Raw genomic sequence first — 24,429 nt, forward strand, 5'->3', positions numbered from 1 at the left:
ACAAGAAACTACATTCAGTATCCTGTGATAAACCATAATGGAAACAAATATAAAAAAAGAAAGCATATATATCTATGTATAACTGAATCACTTTGCCGTACAGCAGCAATGAACACAACCTTGTCAATCAACTGTACCGCAATAACATCTGAACCCGTTTTCAGTACAGCCTCGCAAAATGCTGTCTCCGGGAGCCTTTTCTATATACGCAGGGCACATCTGCATGACCTAGAGGCAAGGACAAGCTGGATCCTATAGATAAGTAAAAAGCAAATGCGGGCAGGGAAAGAATGTGAAGGCTTCAGCTGAGCCTCAAATCTCTCTTTCTTTGTATATTGTTTAAAAAATACCTACCGAAACCCATAACAGAAGACACAAAATATTGTCATTCCTTTTTTTTAAATCACACTGAATCGAAGAAAATATCCTCTGAGTATTTAGTATTTGTAGCTGAAGATGTAATAATCTGGGACTTCCCTGGCGGTCCAGTGATTACAGCTCCGCGCTTCCACTGCAGGGGGTGTGGGTTGGATCCCTGGTCAGGGAACTAACATCCCACAAGCCCCACAGTGTGGCCGAAAACAAAACCAAAAACAAAACCAAGATGTAATCATTTAAATCTATTAGGATATATATAAATAGCACTGCCCTGCTACCACCTACTTATAGAATCTTGGGAAAGTCTCTCTGGGCTATTTAGTAATCTCTCTATTGTCTGAAAAGGGCAAATTTCATTTTATAATTAGTTAATCCGCAATAAAACCATTTCAAAGATACCCAATGTAAACAGAGATACTGCAGTTATCAATTCAACCTCCTGCCTACAGGCAGGGGTGTATCTAGGCCATGCTTGCAAATGTGGGCGTTTCATCCATCAGGAATTATTCATTTCTAGTAGGTCCAATCATATGATGAGTCTTTGGAAGGAAAGTGCACCTTTAAAGAGCTTCTCGTATGTATGGTGCATAATTATTTTGTCATAAAATTCTAAAATGCATCCACCTGTAATCCTAAACACAGGACCAGAATAACCTTCATGAAGCACATGCCTGATCACATCCAGTCCCTCAGAACCTTTTAAAACCTTCGGTTGGGGCTTCCCTGGTGGCGCAGTGGTTGAGAGTCCGCCTGCCGATGCAGGGGACGCGGGTTCGTGCCCCGGTCCGGGAAGATCCCACATGACGCAGAGCGGCTGGGCCCGTGAGCCATGGCCATTGGGCCTGCACATCCGGAGCCTGTGCTCCGCAACGGGAGAGGCCACAACAGTGAGAGACCCGCGTACCGCAAAAAAAAAAAAAACAAAAAAAAACCTTCGGTTGTTTCCCTCTGTCACAGATTAAATGCAAATTTCTCCGCCTGGCTCTCCAGCCGTCCCTCCGCTTTACAACCTGACCCTAGCTCATTCCTCACTGTCCACGAAGCCAGAGCCTCACTCAAAGGAGCTTAGGCCACACCCGCCAGAGGGATGGGGAGAAAAACAGCATTGTAAAGCAATTATACTCCAATAAAGATGTTTAAAAACAATAAGCAATTAAATTAAAAAAAAATTGTTCCACCCCATAGACAACAGACTCCTGGTTGCCAAGGCGGAAGGGGGTGGGAGAGGGACGGCTTAGGAGTTTGGGGTTAGCAGATGCAAACTAGCATATATAGGATGGATAAATAAGGTCCTACTGTAGAGCACAGGGAACTAGATTCGATATCCTGGAAAAGAATATGAGAAAGAATGTATATATATATGTATAACTGAATCACTTTGCTGTATAGCAGAAATTAACACAACATTGTAAATCAACTCTACTTCAATAAAAAAAATTTAAAATTGTCTCAAAAAAAAAAAACCAAAAACACAGTTACCTCACGTCTGTGGCAGACTTAGGTCCTATCAAGGTGTCTGCATTTACATTATCTCATTTATTTCTCACAGCAATCGAATGCAAAAAGAATTAACATCACTTGTACAAAGGAAGAAACAGACTATCACCACCCGGAACAAACAGCTAAAAATCACATGACTAGGAAATGATCAAGCCGGTGTCCAGCAGTCTGGGTACACCCACGTCATCTCCAGGAAGTCGCTGAGCCCCCCACGAACTGCCCCTTTCTTGTGCTCAAAAGCAGTCCTCCCTAAGCGTATGCAAACAGCCTGGGGCTGAGAACAGAACAGGCTTGTTTGTACACACTGGCATTTGCACACGACAAAAATCAGGCTTTGCCACCTACTAATTCCCTGGGTGACAGCAAAACAGCTACATTTTCCAAGAATCTGCAAGAAGCTATTTTAAGTACATTTCTTAAATGTATGCTCCTCCAGGAAGCTAACTGCACTCCCGGCAACCCTGTTGCAGGATCTCTGTCCAGCACCAGCCCACCGCCACTGTCGTCCAGAGGAGAGCCTGCGTTCAGCTGCTGGGTGAGCAGAATGTAGGGAACAGGGCAAAGCCACAATAGCCAACCTCTGTTTTCACCTGAGGTCTATCTAATCAACAAGAGCAAAATGTACCGTATACGAACAGAACTTGAATGGTTTACTGAAAGATATTTTTTTCTCACGATATAAGAGAATCAACATTCCAAATGATGGGAACTTCTAACTTTGCCGTTAATATTTTCATAACAAATGTTTTACACGTGGCCATACACGTATAGGGATACAGAAAAACATATGCATGCATTTATGGAAACCCAGCCCCCATCACAAACCTTCCTTTTTTCTGATATAAAAATTAAATTTTTATCCTCTTCTACATGGAAGAGGCATTGAACTGCTTCCACGTTCTGGGACATCCTGGGACACAGGGAATGTTTTACATGGTTTAATGGTTGTAAAGACTTTCTAAATATAAAGGTGCTTAAAGGAAGAGAGATACAAGCACCCAAGTGCCTGGAATATCCTCATTATCTCAATCAAAAAAGCTCCTAAAACACACCCCCTTTCTCTCAGGCTGTCGCGTACACACTCCCTGTATGTGGGTGTGCAGCTCCCGCATCCTTTTTAAAGGAATTACCAGGATTTACACATTTGTAAACAGGCCAGGCCCAGCCACAAGACTGTCTGCTCCTTTTCATACCTTTTCCTTCCAGAGAAAAATCTCCCCAACTTAAGAAGATGGTTACAGGAGCCCCAAAGCAGCCAACTGCTTATAAAAACACTTGCAAGAATGTGTTAAAATCACAAGAAGCCTGCAGCAATTTTGAAGCCCAGTGATTCTGATCAGACAACTCAGCAATTCCAGAAGCATGAGCTGTTACAAAGCTCCCTGCAGGGGAACACTGAGCATCTTTCACAGGGACTTAAATGTGGGACCGCAAACTGATTTCCAACTCCGCATACACATCTCTTGCTTGATTTTGGTATGTGATGTAAATTTTTAAATTAAAGCACTTGACTCAAATATCTAACAGCCTCCGTGTGGGAGCTAAGTGCCCTCGGAGAACCATAGTGGGCTTTGGTTTAATTATGAATAATCTGCTTACCTTAATAAAATATGGGGAAAGACAGAAAAATAAATAACCATACATAAGATCACCACCCTTACAGAAGCTGTGACTTTTTATTTTTATTTTTGTCCAGTTTCTTCTAACCTCTTGTCTTCCCTACCAAAAAAATCGAAAAGCCATTAATGCCTTTTCATTCTGATAAAGCGTGATAATTATTTCTAAAAAATTTTAAATGGTCCAGAAAAAAGAAAAGCTTCCCTTAACTTTTATTAAGATATCCTTCTAGTTTTCTAATTTACATATAATTATTTACACACTTACAATGTAAAAGTCGTGGAATTACACCACAGTATAGATACAACATTATATAGGCACATGGATACAATACTGTTCTCTCTCTTTTTTTTCTTAATTGGGGAATAGTTGCTTTACAATGTTGTGTTAGTTTCTGCTGTACAGCAAAGTGAATCAGCTATACGTATACACATATCCCCTCTTTGTTGGATTTCTTTCCCATTTAATCATCACGCAGCACTGAGTACAGTCAATCAGTGTGTCAATGACTTCTTTCCACGTCAATAAATATCTATATTACTCCTTTTAATAAGTCATTGTTGGCTTCCTTTAAGAGCTGAAGTTATGAGGCCGAATTGCCAGGTAACATTTCAGAATGTAAATTATTTACAGGCCGAGCAGAAGTTCCCTTCCTCCTTCCTTCTTGCGGTGTCACTGACAGAGACAGAATCAGCAACCTTGTCGTCATTATGCTGCAAACTGTAGCTCTGTTAGGAACACTCAGACCCCAAAAGTGAAAAAGCCCTTTTCATCTTCCAGCAGACCCAGAGCCCTGTCTAAATCCTGAGGCTGACGGAAGCTGGAGGGATCTGGACACACAGCATGCAGTAGACCATCTGAGGACCAGAAAAACGCAGGCTGCCTCCCCCAGGGTCCCGGCCGTCAGCCGATGCACAACATAACCCCATTTTTGCATGTAAAGATGCCCTTTCACTTCAAAAAGTGTCTCAGCTCTTGACGAAAGACCTTCCCAACTGCCCTGAGAAGAGAGGGAGAGAGCACAGTCTAAACGGCCACGATTGTTCTGAGATGCCCTCCCTCATTGACTTATTTTTCATCTGCTTTAACCAAAGGGTTTTTATGGCCCACTCCTCCTTTGTAAGAGTCAATACGCTTTATGAACCTGCCTTCCGTCCAGTAAAAGTTTTAGCGGGCAGTCTGCCAGCCAGCGTCAATGACATGACTGGTCACACGGCTCCAGGCAGCCCAGCGGCTTGGCTCTGCAGGCGGGTGGCAGGCGTGACCAGGTGTGACCAGGTGCGACCACACACATGCTTCAACCTGCTCCACGCAAGGCAATGGAGGGCCCGGTGGAATTACACTCTGAGGAACACGGGTCACTCCACTCACGGAGTGCCATCTCCTCTGTGCCAGGGACTGTTCCAGGCAGTGGGCATTCTGCAAGACCAAAACTCAGTTCCCCAAATCAGTACGCAGTCTAATAAAGGAAGAGACACGCAAATAGTTTAACGTGTTGCTGTAGGTATGAGGAGCGCGAGCTGCAGGGCGCTAGGGGAGCATCGGGAAGAAAACTGACACCAGAAAATAGACGTGGGGCTGGTCAGAAAAGCTGCTCAGAAGCAATGAAACCTCATTCACATCCTAAAGGACGAGCCAGAGGGAGGTGTGACCGGAGAGGAAAAGGAAGGGCCTTCCGGGCGGCGGGACCGGCTGACCACACTGAGGCAGGACAGAGCAGCAGGGGAATGGCCAGGGCTGCGGGATGGCTGCGACCGAGAAGACCAGGGTTCTCGAGAGAGAGGGTCAAACGAGGACGGAAAGGGCTCTACGTCACGTTGGCGCTCTGCTTTCCCAGGCGGTGGGGAATCAATGGAGACAGTCTGTTAGGAACACAGTGGGATTGGACATTTCCTCAAAGGAGGTCTGTGGCAGTGTATCAGTCAGGGCTCCACCAGGGAAAGAGAGCCAGCAATGCCTGGGTGTACACACACAGCGAGGGGAGGGGGGCTGCTTCACACCACTGCGGCGGCTGGTGAGTGTGAAATCCCTGGGACTGGCTGAAACTGGAGACCAGAGCCCAGGCTGTAGTCCACACACACAATGTATTCTTGCTCCAGGAAGCCACACTTTTGCTCTGAAAGCCTTTGAACTGATGGGACGAGGCCCACCCAGATCACCTCCTTGACTTAAGACTGCAGAAGTCAGTCACGTGTACAGAACAGCTACTCAGCAGCACCGGACCAGTGCCCTTGACTGGATAACCGGGCATCACAGCCTAGCCAGGGCGACACATAAAACTGACCATCGCAAGGTCTGCGCTACCTGCTGAACAAACGAATGAACGTGTGTCTGAGTAAAGCACAGAAGGAGACAGGAGAGGCCAGAGACAAGGGACCGGGAAGAGGAAGCCGCCCGGGACCCTCAGGAGAGGGAAGTGTGCACTAGGGGTTAGAAGGGGTCACGGAAGGAGGGGGCTGGAGCCTTCACACGGGTACCCGAGGAATGTTCAGGAAGAGTCATCCGTAGGGAGTTAGAGACAGGAGACTAGATTCCATTACAGGTTTACTGACGAACTACCACTTACCCTAACATCACCCAACCCTAAAATGTGTAAGCCGGGGTTTCGATCTGTAGGCTCACAGTCTAGTTCTGATGAGTCAGATGACAATACAGGACCATACAAAGTTAGGTGCTAAGTCTGGGCCAACACACTGTGTAAGGTCGGCGTGGTCACAGGATGAGTGGGCAGTCGGCAGGTGCAAGGACACACTGAGTGGAGGGTGCTTTAGCTCACCACACCTCGGGGTAATGGCAACAGAAAAAATAGTCTGGAACTTTCTGTCAGTTTGCCAGTGAATCATACAATGTCTGAGGAAATGGACAGAAAGAGAACAAGAATTTTGGTTAGTCAAGAAGGTTTCCTGGGGGCTTCCCTGGTGGCACAGGGGTTAAGAATCTGCCTGCCCATGCAGGGGACACGGGTTCGATCCCTGGTCCGGGAAGATCCCACATGCCATGGAGCAACTAAGCCCGTGTGCCACAACTACCGAGCCTGCTCTCTAGAGCCTGTGAGCCACAACTACTGAGCCCACACATAACTACTGAGCCCGCGTGCCACAACTACTGAGCCCGCGTGCCTAGAGCCCGTGAGCCACAACTACTGAGGCCCACGTGCCACAACTCCTGAAGCCCACGTGCCTAGATCCCGTGCTCCACAACGAGAGGAGCCACCGCAATGAGAAGCCCGCACACCACAACGAAGAGTAGCCCCCGCTCGCCACAACTAGAGAACGCCTGCGTGCAGCAACGAGGACCCAACGCAACCTAAATAAATAAATAAATAAATTTATCAAAAGAAAAAAAGAAAAGGTTTCCTGCACTTGATGTCACATCAGGTTCCAAGATTGTCTCAAGCCCTGAGGAGTGCGGGGTATTCTGCCAGGCAAGCAGCCACCCTTCCTTCCAGAATTACGTCAGCAGAAGGTCAACAAATGCCATATTCCAAATCTACTTACTTTCCACGTAAAGCTAACGAATTTAAGAAACATTCACATGGTATACGTAAAGATGCAAGGAATCTGTACGTGGGCTAGGACCGGGCATAAAGAACATGGGTATCTGCGTGAATATGCCTAACACACCCCTGGAAGGATGTACGAGATGCTGTGAGGGGGGGAAGTGGATGGCAGGGCAGAGGGTGAGAGAAAAACTTCTCACCAAACATGCTTTGGGACCACGGGAATAGCGTTCTCCAAGTAAATAAAATGTGGAATAAATAAGTAATAAATAAACTCTTGCCCCAAATCTCGCCTGCCCCAAAAGAAGACGGATTTTTATATGCAGGACCCACCGCTGGAATAAAGAACAGCAGGAGGTTAGTACCCACAGGTAAGCAAGAGGCCAGCTCCTCTGAGTCACGTCCAAGGGAGCCCGGGATACAGCAACGGCCCCGATGAAATGCAAGCCCTTTCTGGATGTGGGGTCACTGTGTGGCAATCGGTCATTGCTGGGGACAGAAACACAGGTCTCACTCTAGTCACTTGTGAGGATCCCTTTGATGGGGGTTGGGCAGAGCAGAGCGATGAAACATAGAAACGCTGAAAACGACCCATCTAGGAAAGAACACCAGCAACGCCATCATCCGAGTCACGTGATTCTGGAGACTTTCTTGGAGGCCTTCTACAGGGGTTACTGAAGCAATTCCTGTTGGTAAGTGATGAACCGACAGTACACATTTTAGTTTCAGATTCCTCAGTCTTCAGGCAATTTTCTCCAAAACACTACAGATCTGGGAGCGATCTCTCCCCTGCAGGGGCCCTGGCTGGCTGCGAATCAGTCGAAAGCACAAGGCACTCTGCTCCCGGCGGGGTCAGCATCTGTGCCGTGCGAAGGTCACACAGAACGGCCCGGGCCAGGGCCTGACCCACGACTGGCGGTCCCCAAATGCGATTCCCATTCGCCTCAAACCCTCCTAAGAGTCTGTAAGAAGCCAGTTTTCTCGAGAAGTCATCACATAACCTACTTTTTACAGACAAGCTTTCCTGCAGGACAATTACTCGAGCAAAAGGAAAATAAATATCAGCATGAATACTGCTATTAGTAACCACGCACACACTGACGGCACGGCCCGAATCACAAGGGTTCTCACAGAGTCCATAAACCACAGACTGGAGAACGGGATGCTTTTCCTTCTGCAGCTGCCTTGCTAGCAGGCTCGCAAGGTTGGGGTTTGGTATACCAAGCAAACACAGCTACCCGCCTGGCCACCCACCTCCCCAGGGGATATTCTCAGAGACGCCCCAAACAACGTCACCCACCACCTCAATTTGCTTCCCACCCCGTGTACCCTTTCCTCGATTCATAACCAGCATGGAACCCAGAATATCTGTATTATGGGGCAATTGCCTTTCCACAACAGCAAGACTCACAGAAGACGAAACATTGGCTTTATAACCCCCAACGGTGATGAGCTCGATCAATACACTGCATTCATTTATTATTTATACAAACACTCTGCATCTAGTGTAAGGCAGGTTGTAGCTCAGCACTGCAGGGGCAGTGAGGAGAGGGATGCAGACAGGCCTCCCCGTCTAGTGATGATGGGAATGCACGCTGTCCCCCAGGATCCCAGCTCCCAGAACAGGTCTGGGTGGCACCCCAGCCAGGTGCTGGTGAGGGCACTCACGTCCCCGGGGCCAGGTGCGAAGCAAGGGCACTGGCTGCAGGCAGAAGCAGCGGTGCGTGCAAAGGCAGGAAGGAAGAGCCTGGTCCACGCAAGGGCTGAGGAAGAAAACGTGGCAGATGAAGGGGAGGAGAAGAAAGATGCATCCATCGTATCAACAAGCACAAGCCTCTGGAGATACCAAGGGGCCAGAGGGATAAATAGCAGAGTATGCAGAGGCTTGAACAGAACTGACCAAAGGGGGTTCTTCAAGAAAGGATACAGGAAACAGAAGAAGCTTTCTCTCACTGGCCGGGATCTGCACACTAAACAGAACAAGGGGCCTAACATGGCTGGGCCTGCAAGGCCAGCACCCTTCATGCCACACGAACCCCCAGAGATGGACGTAGCCACTCCACACGTCCCCCAATCACAAGGGACAAGAGGAGCCGCTGCCCCCAATGCTAGCCTGCCTGACTCACGTCCCATCTCCCCCACTCCAGTGACCTAGGGGAACCCCCGCCACTCCCTTTCTTTCTCTTATTAAAGCTCCACTGCAAATATTTCTAGTCTCAAACTGCCCTCCTCTCTAACCCACTTTCCCTCTTCCCAATGTCTTTTTGTAATTATTCCCGAAAGGAGAGATTTGGAATCAAAATCCTCAAGGTTGTGGAAAAGTGTGAATTAAAGCCGACCCCATCAGAGTACAAGCAGTCGGTGAGGGGGTTACTGAGAACGACTGAAGGCGCATGGCTGGTCTTAGAAACAGTTAAAAATCTCTAGGGCAGGACCTCCCTGGTGGCGCAGAGGTTAACAATCCACCTGCCAATGCAGGGGTTGTGGGTTCGATCCCTGGTCTGGGAAGATCCCACGTGCTGCGGAGCAACTAAACCTGTGCACCACAGCTACTGAGCCTGTGCTCTAGAGCCCGTGAGCCACAACTACTGAGCCCACGGGCCACAACTACTGAAGCCCACGTGCCTACAGCCCGCGCACCGCAACAAAGAGTAGCTCCTGCTCACCACCACTAGAGAAAGCCTGCGCGCAGCAGCAAAGACCCAATGCGGCCAAAAATAAAATGCATTAATTAATTAATAAAAAAAGGGAAAAAATCTTAAAAAAAAAATCTCTAGGGCAACCTATCTGGATCGAGGTTGGTCCAAAGTGAAGGAAAATGTGCTTTAATCAGTTCTGCTGTCCTGCTGGATGGAGCTCTGACCTGCCTTGTTTTGCAGCATTTGCTGAAGACTGCAAATAAGGCGACGTGGGGAGAGAGGAGTAGCCTCACCTAACTTCTTTCCAGTTAACACTTAGTGCGTTGGGTCCTCTATTTGGCAGGGAGAGTTGGTAAAGGGAGTAACACACTATTTTTGGAAAAGCCTGGACAGTTTGAAAATGTTTAGTTTTGTCGCAATGTTTAACTCTGGAACTGCACCTTAAAAACCAGCAGAGTAACAGGACGTTCTGCTAGCCAGCTGCCCACTGAAATTTATAAGGAATTCCAGACGGCACTTGAGTGTGGGCAGGTCTGTGAACATGGTAAAGTCTCTTGACCCGGGAGGCCCAGAGACGCTTCCAGGTTTCCTCTGAGGTGCAAACTTGTCACAATGATACTAAGATATGACTTGGCCTTTTTTAACCCTTCTCAAGTAAGCGGTGGATTTTCTAACTGCTCGACAGTGGAAAGCAGATGCCCTTGAGAACCAAGATGTCTGATTAAAGAGATGCATGTCAGTTTCTAACGTATTCATGAATTATAATGAAGATGACGATATACATTTAAAAACTAAGCTAAGTGATTAGGATGGGCGTGGTATTTGATGAGAGCTTCTGTTATCTGGGAAACTCACTTAAGTGGGACACTTTTTCCTAATGATTACCAATCACTGAGGTCCTGCATGTGCCTAAAACTGGGGGATTAAGGGAAGGGGCTCGGGCACAAATATGGAGAGTAAAACTAAGCTTCTTTTTTTTTTTTTTAACTGAAAATCAAGCTTACATTTTAAGGTTAAATATACAAAAACAACGGTCCCTATTATTTTTCTTCTTGACCATTTTAATTTTGTTTCTCTATGTCCCTAACTCACTACATCCTGTTGCCTTATTATAATACCCAGCAGGGAGGAAGGAAGACTCTTGGTGATTGTGAAGCCCGGGCACACACAGGCCAAGAGACTCTTACTAAACACAGTTTGATGACAGTATCTATGACAGTGATTCTCTATCTTCATTCCTGCGCAGAAACAGAGAATAGCTGTTGAAATGCTTGCAAATTCCTAGCTATCGATAAGACGGAGTTTAGGATTTTTCGACTCTGCAGCTACCCACTGTCACACTGGATCTTTTGAAGCATAAAATATTTATTAATAATGCCACTTCGTCCGTTTACCAAATGGCATCTTGCTGTATTCAAAGGAGTGTTCATTACTCAAAAGACCATCTGTCTAAGAGCTCAACAGAAGGTTTAAATAATCACAATCTAGTGAAGAATGTATGGTCACATTATATCAAGTCAAATATTTACATTTCTCAGTATTTAAAATATGAACGTTCCTACCCAGCCGTCTACCACAAGTCAGCCTTAATTACTATGCCTTTCCTTTCTTTTTTGCTATTTTCATCTTCTGTATTTTCAAACCAGTTTAGAAATGACAAGGATAGCTTTAACTTAAGCCAACAGGATGGCCAATCACAGGCGTCTGTGCAGCACCTTCATGTAGACAAGAAATAATCCTGACAGCAGCAGAATTTTCAACCAGAAAAGCAGTTAAACAGTATTACACAAAAGCAGAAAAAACATTTGGAAAAACCGCTGATTCTGCCTTTCTGAGCATTAATGACTGTGGCCATTGTTGCTGCTGCTACGAGCAAAAATCAGTTGTCGCCACAGCTCCGCCGGTCCCAGTTCAAGGCATCCGACACCCCTGCCATCTTCGTAACGCAGACAATAGAACCCGCGGCTGGGCAAACTCTCTTCCACTGGGGGAAGTGATACAGCAAGAAAACTCAAGAGGTGTATGGGTTAAAACACACAAACGCCAGTAAAAAAACACACCAAACACCTGTTTTCAAAATGTTCTTTAAAATATTCAAGCATATGGAAAGAGGAAGGAAAGGGAAAATAGGGGGAAATGGGCAACATGAAGGGATATTGTTAAATCAATTCACCAGGTACCAGCTTGAAGTCAACAGCAAGTGCAGACGAGGAACAGCTGAACAAAAGCAGCAAACGGGGCTTCCCTGGTGGCGCAGTGGTTGCGAGTCCGCCTGCCGGTGCAGGGGACACGGGTTCGTGCCCCGGTCTGGGAGGATCCCGCATGCCGCGGAGCGGCTGGGCCCGTGAGCCATGGCCGCTGAGCCTGCGCGTCCGGAGCCTGTGCTCTGCAACGGGAGAGGCCACAACAGTGAGAGGCCCGCGTACTACAAAAAAAAAAAAAAAAAAAAAAGGCAGCAAACTGAGAGGCAGGGAAAGACAGGTGGAAACAGCAAGGACTTCGGAGAACAAGAGCCTGAGAAAAAGGGGAACCCTGCTTCCTCCACCTATTAGCTGGGTGGCCCTGCCCCTTTGAGCTGGCTTCCCATCCCTAAAGAGATCATAAAGTATGTGGTAGGACTGGCAAGAAGATTACATGAGATAATATGATGCTTGTGTTAGGCCCTCCAAAAAAACAAACACGAAGTTGATGCCTTCTCTCATTTTCCCTTGAATATGTTCTGTGGTTTTTTTTTTTTTTTTTTTTTTTTTTTTTTTGCGGTACGCGGGCCTCTCATTGTTGTGGCCTCTCCCGTTGCGGAGCACAGGCTCCGGACGCGCAGGCTCAGCGGCCATGGCTCACGGGCCCAGCCGCTCCGCGACATGTGAGATCTTCCCGGACCGGGGCACGAACCCGTGTCGCCTGCATCGGCAGGCGGACTCTCAACCACTGCGCCACCAGGGAAGCCCTGTTCTGTTTTTTAAGTGACCCAGAACTAAGTTTTTCTCCATCTACAAAGATGAAAAGGTTAGATATGAAACACTACACAACTGAAGGATTCTTATACCTTTAACATCCAAAGACTGGAAGGAACGCTGGGTGAGGGTACCAAACAGCACGTTTACTGCTCCACGAGACACTGGGGGCGGACCACAAACGGAAGGCGCCGAGCGGCAAGCATCTGAGCAGTCCGTGGAAACAGAGGCCCTGTGCCAGAGCGGACAGACAGGCGGTCCTCACAGCATGAGCTGCGGGAATTTAGAGGAAGGAGAAAAAGGGCCTGGGGGACGGGTTGGGGGGGGGGGGGTTGCCGCAAAGAACGGTTCCACTCTATCTTCAAAGAGAGAAAAAGGGCAGCGCACTCCGGGCTGTGCAAAGCCTCACGGAGGATGATGGATAAACAGGTATGGCTGGAGCAAATGATTCATGTTTACGTGAACAGTAAAAGCTACAGCTGGAAAGACTAGTTATTTAGCAGAAGTGCTGAGCATGAAAAGCCCAGGCCGAGGAATGTTAACTTTATCTTGAAAGCCCGAGGTTTTCAAGTCAGAGAAGGGTTTAATTTACAGACAGTATTTAGTCCCGTGCCTCAAAAAGAGGAATCAGTGATTAAAAGACAGCTTTCATCAGCATCAATAACAACAACGTGCTTACACATGGCACGTTTTACGGACTCTGAGGCATAAAGTTGAAACCACGAGATTTGTGGCTCTCGCTGACTTACGGAGTTGGTATCTGACACAGAGCAGGTAACCAATAAGTATCTGCTGAATGAAAGAATGCACAAGTGAATGGATTACCCCAGGAAATACGGTGTCGGGAAGAAAACGGGAGAAGGAAAAGGGGAAGAGAGAGGCAGGACCAATGGAATGAAAAGCGGATTCCTGTAATTAACGCACTCAAGCTGACACTACGGTGCAAGTCGTCGCCCCTGGCCCGGCTACAGATGGGAGGTGGCCACAGTGTCCAGGGCAAGAAGCCTGCCCTGGACCCAGACAGAGGCGGTGTCCCACCTGCTGCCATGTTTACACTCTTCCCCACTCTGGCATCTATGGAATGTTTCACTCCCCTTACAAATATATAGGTCTAAATCCTCTTCTACTATAAAACTCATTTTAAAATGTGACCTTTTCTGTAGTTTGCGAATATTTCCTCTCTCTGTTGTCAGACTCTAAATTCCTAGAGTACAAATAACATTTCCATCGACTGTGGAGCTGGAGCCATCAATGAGTGACCAATAAAAATTTTCTGATTAAGAACAGATACGGCATCAACAAAAATCAATCTTCTGCTAGGCCGTCTTCATTCCTGCATTTGGGCGTTCATTAAACATTTACTGATGGGCCGTGGCAAGGGGTGAAAGATACCGAAGGCAAGAGCTCTGACTTAAGGAAGCTTACAATATACCCAAGGAGACAAGATGAACAAACGAAATCTTCCCACGACACTACTTTCAACTTCTTCTCTAAGAGAATATGGTTTTTTTCCAACAGAACAACTATTGAGGACCAAAATGGATACATTCTGTTTTTGTTTGTTTGGGGTTTTTTCGTTTGTTTGTTTTTAAAGTTTTATTGGAGCATAGTTGATTTGCAACGTTGTGTTAGTTTCAGGTGTACAGCACAGTGAATCGGTTATATATATCCATATAGCCACTCTTTTTTAGATTCTTTTCCCATATAGGCCATTACAGAGTATTGAGTAGAGTTCCCTGTGCTATACAGTAGGTCCTTATTAGTTATCTATTTTATATATAGTAGTGTGTATATGTCAATCCTCTATTTTAAATTTCTACCTTGATCTCCTGTCCGTGACTCCGAGCGACAGATGTTAACAAGTGGTAAAATTATTTAAATGCAGTTATCAGAGAAAGTCAGAAAAGAAGGGAAAAGAGGAGAGATCTCTAAGTTAGATGTAAGATACAGCACATCAGTGGCAAGACTGTCTGGAACTTCAGTAACAGGACAGAGATGTTCCAGAGAGAGTGGCTCACACAGGAGAAGATACAGGAAGGGGCTACGCTAAAAGAGGGGATTCTGAAATAGAATAGTTACATGCAAAGTTCTGTTTTTCACGAATTTACTTTAATCCAACCTCTCAAGTAATGAAGGCTTCAACAGGAAAAACCTTTCCAACAACGACTCCGTCACATCAGTTTCCTCTATTCTTTCTCAGGATACCGCTCAGGTTCCTCTTCAGTTTGCTTTTGCAAGAACCCTGGTGTAACGAAGAATGAAACAATGACTTATTTTAACCAGCGCGCGCTATTTATGTAACGCAGATGGATCTTGACGCTACGGCACACGCAGGGATGTTTTCTTTCTAGAAATGGGATCCGCAGCCAGCCTTTTTTGGGGTACACCCTGGCCCTGCAGCTGTCGAGGCAAGCTGGACACTGTCCCCAGGCATGCCACAGAGTTTGTCAGTTTAATTTTATCTAACAGGCTAAAAGAGGTTCAATTATTTTTATTAAACGAACAACAGAAAAATAATTTCCAACAATGAACGTCTAAGTGAGCGATCTGCACACCATACGCCTAGTCTGTAATTAACAAAACCAAATGTCCCCTTTTTTCTCCCTATTAAGTATTGGACTTGCGTCCTTATAATAAGTGCCTCTGGAAGAAAAGCAAGTAAGTTAAACCAGAAATTGCATTTACAAATGGATGTACATTCATTAGTCAATTCTGGCCGAGGCTTTTACTTGAAAATCAGATACAACCCACACTCGAAAACTCGAGGCTCTAAATGGCAGGGCATGTGCGCAGCAACACTGAGGACACAGGCGACACTTGCCCCGAACAGACGAAATCACCCGGAGAAGATTGTTGTCCTGCAGTCGTGTTACCCCCAACCCAGACCTAAAAGGGAAAGTGTTTCAGACTCAACGACTCACCTCCCGGGTGTTTAGGCCAGAGCGGGAAAGCAGGTATTCACGAAGGCAAGTCTGGGGGTAACCCAACCCACGGTGACACACTCCACTCACTGCCTGACACTCACCTGGGGCCACAGAGGCCATACAGCCCCTCTCAACTTAACACCCCTACGAGGGTGAGCGTGGACACACCCACTTTTCCCAAGTCCTGAAGACAGGCTCTAACCACGTGCCACACAACACAGATTCCAAAACTGCTCTGCCACAAACAGGCTCTCACCAAAATATCATCGCCAAGTCCGAGACAAAGCAGACAGCCGATACATGATCCACCTTTCTCAACCCCACTGACAAAACCCCCAACTGCCAGTGTAATCTAATAATTAGCATATGTAAGGGTAAAGGTCCAGACCCTGACGTCAGCTTCACAGCAAATCAGCAGATTCAAAAAAGGACCAACCAGCACACTCGGTCTTTGGAAATTCCAAATAAATGAAAGGATGAAAAGGACAGAACAGCAGGAGAGAGTGGACTGCATTTTCAGTCCTAGCAAGCACACACACAAAACACATTTCTAAACCAAGCCATTTGGTGAATTCTCCATTATAGAAAAGTACGGGTTGCGGGGGGGCGGGGGGTGGGGAGGGCGGAATTACCCATCACAAGGGTATTAACTCACAAGAGCGTTAACTAAAAAGCTGCTTCTCTGGCAACAATGTTCTTGAACAGCATTTTGAAGTAAAGACAAGCCAAAGTTAGCCCGGAGGACTGTCAACAGTTCAGGGATCACCGACACTTGGTGATAGCCCCGAAGAGCTAACGCAGAATTCCTTAGACATGACATTCCGGCCAAAGATAGCACAAGTGTGCAGTCTGAAATATCGGCCTCAAGAATTCAGGGTCCACTGAGCTGTTCAAAGATGTTTAATGTGTAGACTGTGATTACAGCTGTATCAGGATACCTCTGCCTGTTCTAGAAACTAACAGGGGAATAAACTCACCTAAACTGAGCCTCCGTCATCAAGGGCTGGTCTGGCAGCCGAGACCCTCCAATTTCCCCACATCGATTTCATCTACTGGGGCTCCAGGCTTTTCGTTGGCGTGTTGCTCAAGCAGAGATACCCAACTGGTGATCGCCATTTCCGTTTTAAAAGAAAGACCGAAATCCAAAACTTCTCTTCCCTCCCTTCAAGTGGCAGGTAGGGCCACGGTGCAGTTTTAACACACCAGGTGAAAATTAATTCCGTAAATGTGCTTTAACTGCTGCGGACCCTGATAGGAATACGACCCCTGTCACTCAGGAGACAGTTACTAATGGAACATAACCTTCAGATATGGAGAAACCAGATAGGTAAGTCTGTAGTCCAAAGACAGAAACAAGATAAAGTCCAAAGAAACGATGTGTCATCAGGAGCTATTTTCAATCACACTTGAGAATCTTTGAACTTGAGCTTTGTAAAACTAGGCATCTTACCCCTCTCTTCTACCAAGTTTAAAAAAGAAGAAGACTGAAGGGCTCCAAGTTAATGCACACTGGGGTCAGGCTTAGGTCTGCAAAACAAGAGATAAGATGATTTACCCAGAAAAAGTTAAAGTACACTTCTTTTAGAAAGTTCATTTCATTTCCATTTTTTTAGACCCAGGTACCCAAATCTCAATGAGTACAGAAAAGAGAAAATCAGGATGGCCAAGAGAGACACAAGCCAGCACTTGTGACCGTTCTGGGACCACGGTCAAGAAGCGAGAGAAAACCCTACACCCAGCAAAGGTAAATTTTCACCTGTGCTCCATCAGCAAAAGATGGAACAAATACTAAAGTGGACCGCTCAATAAAGGAAAGGAACGAAGGAGGTGAGGGGCTCATGCGGTCAGTGCCTGTCAAATCTACCGGAGGTGCTGGTGCAAACGTCTGTTGAACAGAATCAGGAGGTGTATAGGACGGACAGGAGGACATAACGCGTTGAATGCCAACTCTGGTCCAGGCTCCATTGAAGGCATTCTATTTTAGGTAAGATGCCCAATGACGTCATTATCAGCATCCTTATTAAATGTGAGATAAGGGGCTCACAGAGTTTAGTTAGCTCTTCAACCGAGGAAGCCACATACTCCAGGGGTAGGTGTTTAATTTTAGTCACAGGTTTAGAAAAAACGTTCTTGTGTGTTTCTTCAATATGCATACCATTGACTCTCCCAACCCCACAGGATGAGAGGCCCTACCAGACGATGACCTCCACCAGAATTTCCATTCCCTACCACTGAACCCTGGTCACCCCAAACCCTAGGCGCTACGGACTTCCTGAAATTCCCCAAGAACATTTTCTTTCCAGCCAACGAGTCCTCCATGTGTTCTCACCGCCTTTGGGAGCTGTGGCTCTCACCTCCTTCTGTATTCTGACAAACATTACTCAACAGCATCATTACGTATTTATTTACATGTCTCTCTGTCCCACTAGACTAAGAATCTAGAAAGCAGAGAAAGCTATTCAATTTCATATTCTCTCACTCTGCCTAACAAGGTACCTGGCACAGTGAAAATGCAAAACAAAAACAAAAACCAACCAACAAACAAAAAATGTCAGCTAAGTGAAACATTGCCAGGCAGCCCAGAGCTGGAGAGTGTCACCAAGCCAAACATCCTGTACCATCATGACACGAACTGCTACGTGACCAGATGACAGATAAATCCCACGTTTAAAACCTTTAGGCAGAATGTTTTTATATAAATTGTTATATCCACAGCAACAAAGCAATGTTGGTATGGAGAGTAAACCAAAACAAAGACACAGCCCTCCTGGAAAAAGCGACAAGTCGTAACAGCATCATTTAAACAGAACCCTACCTGGAAACTGGCCATCATAGGCCTTCGTCTTGAACAGTGAACCTTCCCCAGAGAGCTTAGAAGCAAGGGGAACCATCACCCCCTTGAGATTCAAATTCTAAAGAGCAAGAAGCCTAGAGGCCTGTAAAATCTGACTGTTAAAGGCCTAATTCATGACGAAATATAATTAAAGAGAGAGTTTGGGTCAGGGAGTGTGGGGATGTAGAGAAAGAAGAATCCCGTAGCAAATGCTGACGTCCAGAGCAGAAGGACCCTCAGCCACTAGAAGGGGCGTCTCCACTCCTGTTGTCCGTACCAAGATCTAGCAATCGTTCAATTCACCGATCTCCCTTGTTCCACTGCAGAGACGCCAGCAACCCTCTGACCTCTGCCCACCTGCAGGGGCCGAGAAGAGGTCGCCATTTAGGGCCCCATGATGGTTATATTTATTTTTGTAAATTACTAATTGCGTGTCCCTGATACATACTCAGCTTAGTAAGCATGGTTAGCTGAGAGATGCTGAACACCATGGGTCTGAGAGTGCGCTGGGAGAAACAAAGTTTCTTTCCTGAATGCCGAATAGTGACTATTACCTGCAAAAGTCTTCTGAAGGAGTTGGCTGGCGCCTCTGCTGGCTGACACACCATCCTTCACATTCACACATGTTCTCCTCCAACTGCTACACTGTGTGAATCGAGTTTTACTGAAGGTAATCGCTCTTGGTCAACAGCAGTTTTTACTAAAGAGACAATGATTTACTCAGCAAGACTCACTGTCCTAATGGAAACCAGACTCATAACCTCTCAGGGTAGAAACGTCATGGAAACACCTTGGCTACACCAGTACGAAATTAATACTGCCTGGACAGGGCTGAGGCTCGTTTCTGCCAAACTTAATTTGCAAAAACCAGCCCAAGGCTACCGTGATATAAATTCCCTTCATGTGTTAATTTCACACAGGGAGTCCTCATCCCACCAGTAGGGTGGTGACCTCCAGTATGTAAAGTAGGCGAGTGTCTGGACATCAGCCTTCCAAGCCCCTCGGGGAGCCAGAGCCCAGCTTCCCCCCCCACCCCCCCCACCCCCAGCCAGCCCACAGGAAAGAAGGATGACACTGGAAATCAGCCTGGAGGAGGAAAGTATTTCAACTATGCAGAGCACAGTCACTGGGCACCAGCATCTCATCTGATAAACTTTTCTTCCACATCTTCATACAGAAGAGATGCTGTGGATATGGGCAAATAATAAGATAAACTCAATCAGCTCAGCTGGATCCAACGGGCACAGAGTGCTTTGCTTTCCACAGCCAAAGGCACAAGGCTGGTGAGAAGCGCAACCCATGGGACTTCCCTGGTGGTCCAGTGGTTAGGACTCTGCGCTTCCGCTGCAAGAGGCACGGGTTCGATCCCCGGCTGGGGAACTAAGGATCCTGCATGCCAAGTGGTGTGGCCAAAAAAAATTTTAAAAATAAAGAAGCGCAACCCCTCTGTGCCCAGGTCTGTGTCCTTGAGGGAACTGTGCCAGGTTCTGTAAAATAAATACATCCGATGTCTCAGCTCAAAGATACTGTTTGTAAAGACCACGAAATCATGAGCTGTGCCGTGTTAGAATGCATTAATAAAAGCACCCCGAAATAGATATACAGTATGTTCACAACACTGTAACTCAACCACACACGGACACATCTATTCATTGAAAAAAAGATGAAGAAAGTTCTCCAAAAATGTCATCAGTCTTTATAGCTGGGTTTTGGCGCTTGATTTGATTTTCTTCCTTCTACCCAAATACTGCACATGTAGTACACATACTTTTAATGGGGAGAGCCCTATGAGGCAAAGAAGGCTTTCGATACAAATATAACTGTCTTCTGATTTATCAGTAACACCTGTATATAGTACCTCGAATCAGGAAATTGCTCTATCAGAGTGAGTGACACTGTTTCTACTAAAGGCTAATTTGATGCAGATATAAGTTGACTGCATCTGTTCATCAGGGGCACAAAAGTCCTCTGATTCAGGAAGAGTAAAACCTACATGTGGGCAAGTCATTCTGGAAAAAAATGTCCTCCTGTTGGTTCCCCCTGATTCGTTTCTTGACTTTTTAGCCCTGTTATCTCTATCACACAAAGTATTGTTGGACTTTGAGGGCCCACAAAAGAATTAGCTCAGTACAGAATTATCCCTTGGTCGGTCCTGGATTGCCAGCAAAGAAATTTAGTTTGAGTTTTTATTTATTTATTTATTCTTATAAATTTATTTATTTATTTTTATTTTTGGCTGCATTGGGTCTTCGCTGCTGCACGCGGGTTTCTCTAGTTGTGGCGAGCGGGGGCTACTCTTCGTTGCGGTGTGCGGGCTTCTCATTGCGGTGGCTTCTCTCGTTGTGGAGCACGGGCTCTAGGCACGTGGGCTTCAGTAGTTGCAGCACACAGGCCCAGTAGTTGTGGCTCGTGGACTCAGTAGCTGTGGCTCGCAGGCTCTAGAGCGCAGGCTCAGTAGTTGTGGCACGTGGGCTTAGTTGCTCTGCGGCACGTGGGATCTTCCCGGACCAGGGATTGAACCCACGTCCCCTGCGTTGGCAGACGGATTCTTAATGACTGCACCACCAGGGAAGTCCCTTAGTTTGAGTTTTTTTAAAAAAAAGAAAAAGTTCTCCCTGTGATGATGCAGCAGCAGGGAAGCCAGCAATTTCCTACCCATCAGACTATTAGGTAGAACCACTTAAATACCTCCTAAGCCAACCTCATCCCAGATCAAGCAGTCAGTAGGTAATCAGTCATCTGGTCGTTGGTAATTTATTTACCCAAATCCTAACATTCGAAAGAAGCTGCTATTCCCTGGCAATCACGTGCCTGCTGGTCCTTAATAAAATCTTTGGGAATATAAAATTCAATTCAGTACTGTTTTTCGGATCATCTATCGGGTTAATTAGTACTCACAGATCCCTTTATAAAGTTGTAATTCCTCCCATACAGGAAGGTTTTCCAATGATTGCTTAGTCCTCGTGGAAACAAAGTGACTGCTTTTTGGTTAACTCGGTCAGCAGGAAGGGCCTCCAACTCTCAGCCGCCTGGGTACCTGGCAGGTGTGGGCAGGAGGGCACCGAGGAGTAGGCAGGCCCGGGTTCGGGCCAGGGCGAGGCCTCCAGCCTTCGGGAGACTGCAGACCAGGCCAGGAACCCTTGTGCCAAGCCTCTCCCACAGCAGACCCAGGCCCTGGTTTGGGCTGGTGCCGAGTTCTACCAATGAGCCGGAATGTAAGCTTCTAAGTGGATATAATTCCTGACAGGGAACAGAATCATGAGAGGGACCATTACAGGAAAAATACCAAAAACAGAAAGTCTGGATAATAATATAAATTATCCCACTAAAGATAACAGATTTTAGAGCCCAGAAATTTATGAGAAAAACGGGTAAATAAAACACTGCTTTATCCTGAGCTAGAATTGCAATAGATGTCAAAGGAACCTTTTTTAAAGCATTAAGCTTGCATTCACTGAGTATTTTATTAAGCACCTACCATGTGTCAGACAAGTACATCGTGACTCTTACACATCTGTTCACACATATGAGTCAGCAGATACAGACATTCCCTACATGGACCAGGTCCCTAGGAGCTAGACCGCGATCTCCACGTCACCAAGGTCAAGTCAGACAACTAGTATGAATTCCTGGACCTTTCTGATCCATGACCTAAATGACCACCTCATTCTCCTACATTCTCTTCCCAACTCCACATCATCATCTATCAGGGTAAAGGAAAGTGAGGTTTCACGTTAATTTCAAGAAGTCAGCTTCGCTTATTTTAAATGAGTTTGCAAATACATGTCTGGTCTGTCACTAAGTGATCAGAATAAGTACTACATCTTAGGCCTTGGCTTGCCAGACTCCAAGGGGCCCCTGTTAGGAAGCTGCTCTGTCGACCGAAACTTGCTGATGAATCCATCAGCGTGCAAAGCTAACCAGAGCCCCACTTGACACAAACATGAGACCACGACAATGGATGGCAAAGGTAATACACTTAACAATAAGTCTTTCGATATAAGTCTTTCAAACCAGGGGCTTCCCTGGCGGCACAGCGGTTAAGAATCCACCTGCCAATGCAGGGGACACGGGTTCGATCCCTGGTCTGGGAAGATCCCACGTGCCGCGGAGCAACGAACCCTGTGCGCCACAACTACTGAGCCTGCGCTCTAGAGCCCGTGTGCCACAACTACTGAAGCCCGTGCGCCTAGAGCCCGTGCTCCGCAACAAGAGAAGCCACTGCAGTGAGAAGCCCACGCTCGCCACAACTAGAGAAAGCCTGAGCGCAGCAACCAAGACCCAACGCAGCCAAAAATACATCAACAAATAAATAAAGAAGAATTCAGACCGGATCTCATACTAGTTACCTTTGAGTTTGGTCCTGGCTTGGGAGACTGCAGAGGTCACATGCTCAGTCCATGTCCCTCTCTGTCACAGGCACACACACACAGTCTCCAGGACAAGGAGATGGAAAACAAATGAGCAGAACAGCAGTCTGCCTGCGTCCAGGAGAAACAGCCCAGGGAATCTGCTGGTTGTTTCTGCCTCATCTACGGACATGATACAAAAGGAGGAGACAGACTTCTACCTTTGACTGGCAGGTCTTAGGTGGGACCCTGCCTAAGTTCCTTATCACTGCAGGGCTTGGAATGCCTCTATACAATGGACCTCTAAACGACGGGACAGCTCCCAAAGGTCCACACAGACAACGGCAGGAGAACAGATCTTGATGGAAATCCTGTTTACTAGCCTCCATCTTAACCTTCTGAATCAAAATCCCAGGGCAGGAGAGAAGGGGACGGGGACGTAGGGCAGTTCAAAAAACGGCTAGCTCAAAAAAGACCTCAGGGGGGGCTTCCCTGGTGGCGCAGTGGTTGAGAGTCCGCCTGCCGATGCAGGGGACACAGGTTCGCGCCCCCGTCCGGGAAGATCCCACATGCCGCGGAGCGGCTGGGCCCGTGAGCCATGGCCGCTGAGCCTGCGCGTCCGGAGCCTGTGCTCCGCAACGGGAGAGGCCACAGCAGTGAGAGGCCTGTGTACCGCAAAAAAAAAAAAAAAAAAAAAAAAAGAAATGGGGGAAATGGCCCACATGTAGCTGGGAAAACCAAAATGTTCCCCTTAACAAGACAGGCCAGGCTTGTCCTTATAGAGTGACACAGATCCTAATAGCGCAGTTCAAATGCCAAGGAGAATCACACATTTGTAGCACCAACACACAGGGGTTAACACCGTCCCTATTAATCACGCATGTTGTCACAGGTAAGCTGGAGTCTACCCCTCACCAAGCACCGGGGAAGGGGATCTTCACTTGGCTAATTGCCTGGTTGAAAATTAGTTTGGGAGTGATCTTTATGAAGATTCGTACTTCAAAAAGTCAAAGCTATCTAGCAGTAACTCTAATACACACTGCCTATTATAGCATCTTAATGGAGGGAGATATAGTAAAGAAAGAAAAGAATCACAGATAACGTCCAGTGTCTTCTGTGGACACGTTAAGGGCATCACATTATTTCACAATGAGCGATTGTTTTTCCATTGCGACTACTGCTAACTCATGTTTCTGCCTCCTAATGGATGGATGCATATTCCTGAGAATGGATTAGAACCCAGTAAGGTCTGACTGCCATTTTAAAAACGAATTTAAAATAACATCAGTACTGGCTTTATCTGTTTAATCTACTTGCTAAGCAGACCCAGACAAGGGGATCCCCTCAGTGGAGGAAAACACATCTTTTTAGACAGAGGGCAGAGATTCAAGACCAAGAAAATGCTTCATGGGTTCACTTTTTTCCCCCAGCACTATGAACTATACATATTTTATTAGCACATTTTAAAAGGGAAAGGAGGGCTTCCCTAGTAGCGCAGTGGTTAAGAATCCGCCTGCCAATGCAGGAGACACGAGTTCGAGCCCTGGTCCGGGAAGATCCCACATGCCGCGGAGCAACTAAGCCTGTGCGCCACAACGACTGAGCCCGCGCTCTAGAGCCCGCGAGCCACAACGACTGAAGCCCGTGCGCCTAGCGTCCGTGCTCTGCAACAAGAGAAGCCACCGCAATGAGAAGCTGGTGCACCGCAACGAAGAGTAGCCCCCGCTCGCCGCAAC

General features: G+C 46.7%; 1 protein-coding gene across 13 annotated transcripts in view; it reads right to left on the bottom strand.

The window, feature by feature from the left end:
• Positions 1-24,429, bottom strand: part of SIPA1L2 (signal induced proliferation associated 1 like 2) — a 238,114-nt gene that overhangs the window by 137,464 nt on the left and 76,221 nt on the right. For 2 of the 13 annotated variants that reach the window (XM_027094088.1, XM_027094093.1), the window contains one exon: positions 14,707-14,829. The exons of 10 other annotated variants lie outside the window; for them this stretch is intronic. The gene's annotated coding sequence lies outside the window, so the exon portion shown is untranslated. Of the gene's footprint in view, positions 1-14,706; positions 14,830-16,488; positions 19,298-24,429 lie in introns of those variants that run through there. One more of the 13 variants, XM_027094094.1, reaches the window with a different exon arrangement.

The sequence above is a fragment of the Aethalodelphis obliquidens genome, unplaced genomic scaffold, assembly GCF_003676395.1.
Source record: "Aethalodelphis obliquidens isolate GAN/ISIS:26980383/991018 unplaced genomic scaffold, ASM367639v1 scaffold87, whole genome shotgun sequence".
In the NCBI taxonomy this organism is placed as follows: Eukaryota; Metazoa; Chordata; class Mammalia; order Artiodactyla; family Delphinidae; genus Aethalodelphis; species Aethalodelphis obliquidens.